Here is a 6,000-nt window from a genome sequence, read left to right on the forward strand (position 1 = left end):
GATGATCTAAGACAGCTTTCACATGGAAGCACGACTGCAAGGAGTTATGGTTGTTATGACATAAATGGATTTCGGTTCCGTTCAGCCAAGTTTGAAGCAAAAAATCCACATGCTGCCAGAACAAATAGTGGAGTTGTAATCACCGCGAGTGCCTCAGATGGTTCTATCACAGAGTATTTCGGTGTCATTCAGAATATAGTGAAGCTGAAGTTTGAAGGTTCAAAAGATTTAAGAGTTGTGTTCTTTTATTGTGATTGGTTCAATAATAAATTAGGTTCTGGGTTAAAGCATAATAAAAAACTTGGTTTAGTGGAGGTGAACCATAAATTGCGACTTTCAGGTTACAATCCATTTGTCCTTGCACATCAAGTTGAGATAGTGTATTATATGTTGTATCCATACCATTCGGAAAGTTTAGAACCATGGTGGATTGTTTAGAAAGTATGTCCTCCTGGTCGATTGCCTATTATTGGAGATGAAGGTTACGATGAAAGTGAGCTTGATCGTACTGTTCCTGAAGCATATCAGGAAGATGAGTGTAATGGACCTTTTGAAGTTGATATTGGGATGGCACTTGACAAATTAGATGGTGACACCGGTGATATAATAGTTTCTGAGGTCCGTAAGAAAAAACGACCATGTCGTGCAACCAAAGTAATGTTGACAACATATGAAACGAGGCATGGTAGTAGTCATGGTGACACCATAACTGAAGAAGATGACCCCGACGACTTTTAACATGTAACGTGATGTAAAAACTAGTTTTCTTAGTAGTGTATTATTTGCTAATTGTTGTTATGAAACTTGTTATCTTCTATTTACCATTGCTTTATATGATATTAACTATCCATAATCCATTTCTTTCAGGATGAGATCATTTGTGCACTCTTTGAAGGGAAAGAAGGATGTCTCCTCATCTTCAAGGAGTCAAAGAAAGAAGAATGATGGCTCCACGTCTTCGGATAGGTCTTCTCTGTTTAGAGGCAGCAGTTCTCACCTCAGTCGAAGAAGTGCATTTCAGCGATGTCTAGATGAGGCTCAGCAAGTAAGTAGTTTGCATGTTTAATTTAATTTCTACTTGTCCTTGAACAGCAAGAAGAGGAAGGTAGGGGTATGGAGGAGGAAGAACATGTTGTGAATTTGGATGGCGATGGAGATGGAGGTGGAGAGGGAGATGGGTGCAAGGACAGAGAAGGGTCCGAGGAGAGAGATGGAGATGCAGAGGAGGAGGAAGAGGAGGATACTGCTGCTCAACCTGTGTTCAGGTACTTATGATCAATTCAATAAAATTTTATATGCACTAGCTAACTAATACGATGTATTTAGATTTAGAGGCAACAATGTGATGACTCCTGTAGCTACCAATCCGGCAAATCATCGACAGATTAGGCCACATGGGGATTGGTAAGTAATCTATTTTATTGTTGTGATTGTTTCATTCAATATTTTATATAGTTTAAGTAAGAAACATTTGTTGGGAGGGAAGAAATAGGTTATGACCTGTGAATGCAACATTGGGAATACTTTGTCAGTTTCATTACTCAGGAATGGTCACTATTGGAGGTGTGCTTCAGCCTGCATTGAAGTGGGAGCCCTATAAGCTGCAATCAGATGATCAGGGCATCACGACTGCAGTGAGGGTTTGGAATGAGTCCTGGGTATTTTTTTTCATAAGTTGTATAACTTGTATAACTACTATCTATTTAATTCATCTATAAGTTGTCTAACTAATTTATTTTCCTTTTTAGGAGAGGTATCGTTTGCCGGTAGGGGAGGAGTAGTGATCTGTGTTTGACAAGGCAGCGACGAAGGTGGTTAGGGACATGATGTCCAATGCTCGTATACAGTGTGTTTGCTTATACTACAAGAAAATAAAGCTGCAAGACATGAACAAGAAACTGGGCATTTCTGAGATATATCTCTGAGAGGATGAGTATCTTCAAGTTGATATTAGCGGTTTGCCTTGGTTGAGAAAGTGTCCAGATGCTTGGCGAGCATTTTGTGCTTATTAGGCTTCACCCAACTTCGTGGAAAAATCCAAGATGAAGAGAGCGAATCGTCAAGCAGGACCATGGGTTACACAAAGATATGGGACCGATGGACATCTTCTTTTGGCTCATCGAATGGTAGGTGTTTATTATTTTAATTTAATTATTATGTACTTACTTGCAATATCACAATTTCTTCTTTGGCAGGAGGCACAAAGTGGGTTGGCCCCAAGCTATATTGAGACATACAATCGAGGCCACCACGGCGCAGATCCTACACAGTCAGAGTTGCTTTGCAGTGAGAATGCCACACATACTCTGGTTAGTAAAACAATTTGATTTCAATTAAGCGATGATTCGAATATTATCTTAATATTGCTTGCTTGAATGGTAGATGAGATATGGTGATAAAATGGTGGCACGTCATGGGGAGGAGTATGATTGGAGGCCGAGTGATATGGATGTCGGTGCCTTATACTCAAGCGGGAAGGGAAGAAGTATGGCAGGTTTAGCATGTTGAATGGCATTATTGAGACAAGTGGTGCTTTGAGTGAGGCAAGGTCTTCTCAGTCCTCTCAGAGTTCTTGGGGCTACGAAAGGGAAATTTGACTGCAGAAGAAGATAAGGCAGCATAAAAAAGTGATGCAGAGGCAAGAGGAATGGGCAAGGCAACAACACGAGTACATGCAAGGTTTTTTCGCTCAGCAACGACAGCTTCAAGTACTATGCAAGTTTGATATTTTTCAAGTCGTTGTGCACTTTTCATTACTATAAGATACCTGATTTATTATCGGTTTTTAGGAAATGTTAGCGGCTACCCTTGGATCATAATTTAATTTGCCACCTCTTCCTTCACCTCCTCCACCACCGCCGACTTTTGCACCATACATGCATCTACCATCTCCACAAGTGGTAATTCTTTCGTATAACTAGCAATGCTCAAATTTTCTTATATATAAGAACTATATACATTTAACTTTGTCTATAATCAGGGTTCGACGAGTAGTCATCCTCGAGGAGTTTCTGGCAGCCCGTCCACGCCACCATCGATAGCGTGTAACATTTCTGAAGGTGATGGCGGCAGCGGACTTAATATTACCCCCCATTGATTTGTGCTTTTGCGTTTCGTCGATACATATATGTCATTTGGACTATGGATTTCATGATTGCACGTATTTAATGTATTTCATGATTGTGTGATGACGTATTTCATGATTGTGCTTATGGATGACTATTTTTATGTTAATTAACTATTATTTGTAATTCTGGAAAACTGTTATTTGTAATTCTGAAAAACTATGGAAAATGCATCAGCTGTTTTTAGCAGGCGCATCCAGTATTTTCATCGGCTAGAGAAGCCGACGAAACTGACTACATTATTTTCGTCAGTCTTGGAGACCGACGAAACAAACTCTATCTTTTTCGTCGGCCAGCTCAGCCGACGAAAATATGTTGTGTATTTTCGTTGGCTTGGGTGGCCGACGAAAATAGATGTATTTTCGTCGGTTGCCGACGAAAATGCGTTCATTTTTGTCGATTTTATTCTGTCGGCCTATTTTCGTCGGGCGACCGACGAATATATATATTTTCGATGGCTTTTTGGCTAGTTTCGACAGTTTCTGGCCGATAAAATTAAGCTATTTTCTTGTAGTATACTTGCTCCGTTCTAAATTAATTGTGGATGCATGAGGGACTGAGCAAGGAGCAGCAGAAAAGCCTAGACTCCACTCTCATGCTCACGTCCTGGGTGATCTGGAAGGAGAGAAACAACAGAGTTCTTGACAACCGTAGCCTTAAGGATGCACATCGCCCTTTTGGTGATGCAAATCCTGAGTAAAGGGCAACCCTCACTGTTACAAAAACAATTTGTAGGGACGTCCTGGCTTTTTTAGAGACCGCCTAAAAGATAATCCGCTCCTACAGATAGAGCAGGTTGCTGTAGCAATTCATCCATCTCTGGAAATATATTTTTAGGGTTGGATGATGGCGTCACACGTTCATGGTAATAACCATCATTTTTAGGGACGGGTGACGCCATCACCAGTCCCTAGAAATGCAATTTTAGGGGTGACGGGTCACCCGCCCCTAAAAGTGCATTTCTAGGGGCGGATGATAGCATAGCCCGCCCCTACAAATAGTTGCACACAAAAAAATTCTTAACTTTTTCATATGATATCGGATGAAGTCAAACATTATACCAAAATTGTAGAGATTGACGAAACCTACAATCTTATGGTTGATAATTTTTTCATTAAATATCATTTAATAGTCTAAAAATTATTATAAGTTGTCTAATAGCTATGAATATATAGTATCTTATACAACTCAAGTCATACTTTGAGGTTTCCACAATCTTAACCTTTATATATACTGAAATATACTTGGTATATTTTTTAATCTATAGTTCATAATAACCACAGTGCAGAAGTTTTACTTTTTTTATTTCTTTTGCTATATGTAAAGATTTATATGAATTTTAGGAATAAAGTAGAAAAATATTTTTAGGGGCGGGTGGTGGCATGATCCGCCCTAGAATAGGTTTCTAGGACGGATGATAGCGTCACCCACCTCTATATATCAATTTTAGAGTTAATATAAAAGATAGCATACCCCATAAAGTCACAACTGACTGTATAGTGTGGTGGAGAGGAAGGTACGCGCGAGACTTAGAGGTATGCGGTTCGAACCTTGGATGATGTAAGTGTGCATATTTCGTCAAAAAAATTATACCTCAATAATAAGGGGCTTGTGGTGGTGGCTGGTTGGCTGTAATATTTTTTTCTTTTTTCTTTTGCTGTTTTCGACTATTTTTTTTTTCTGAAAATTGATCTGTAAGGGTGGGCTATGGTATGATCCGCCTCTAGAAATCATTTTTAAGATATACGTCCCTAAAAATAGCATTTCTAACTACGAAAAGTAGGGACGAGTACCCCATCCGCTCCTAAAAATACATTTTAACCCGCCCGGGGGATGGGGTTCTTCATTTTGCAGTATAGCCCTTTTAATTTTGTGTGTTACCGTGTATGGTGTATGTGCGCCTAGGCAGGCCCGCACTGTAAAAAACTTTATTTCCATCATTCTTCTTAATGCAAAGATACACAACTCTCCTACATATTCATGAAAAAATAATCAGATTCTTGCACAACAAATTTCCAAATAGTGCACACCATGCCGATGTATTGTAGAGATATGATAGGTGATATTGAAGTTAAGAGACAATTAAATATTCATTTCTTGAATGCCAGTTTGTTCAAGCAGTGTGGTCTATTAGTCATGTGGATTTGGATATTATCTGAACCTCATACCTTGTGTCATGTCTCATATGTTTGGTAATTGGCCATGGGGTACCGGAAAATAATGACCTGAAAATGCTGGTTCCACTAGTACAATATGGCTCTACACAAGCGGTAGCCTTTTTCCATCACAAGCGGCTAGGTTGGAAAACCGCTTGAGATGTGCCAGGCCATTCAAACCGCTTGTGATGTTTAAGTATCACAAGCGGTCCGAAATTAAAAAGCGCATGTGATATCCGCATCAGCATCACAGGCGGTTTATAAGACAACCCGCTTGTGAGTTTATTACCATCACAGGCGGTTTTTAACCTGACCGGCTGTGATATAATTTTGAAATCACAAACGGTCAGTAATACGAAATGCATGTAATGCGGGACATGTGTCACAAGCGGTTTTAGAATCTTAACCGCTTGTGATGGATTCATATCTCAAGCGGTCTGTAACAGGGAACGCTTGTGATGCTGGATACGTATCACAAGCGGTCAAGCTAAATAGAACCGCTTGTATGTGAATACCAAACCAAGTAAAATTGCATAGACAGAGGCCCTTCGTCCAGAATCACAGAATGAAATATACTCAAGTCCAATATAGATCAATACAGAATCACAGAATCGATATTCTTTCAAGTCCAATATAGATAAATGCAGAATCACAGAAGGGAAATTTCTATAATCTACAAGTAACAAATTAATATGTAACACTATATTGAGCTCCAACAA

Source organism: Panicum hallii, chromosome 4 (assembly GCF_002211085.1).
Source record: "Panicum hallii strain FIL2 chromosome 4, PHallii_v3.1, whole genome shotgun sequence".
Taxonomy (NCBI): Eukaryota; Viridiplantae; Streptophyta; class Magnoliopsida; order Poales; family Poaceae; genus Panicum; species Panicum hallii.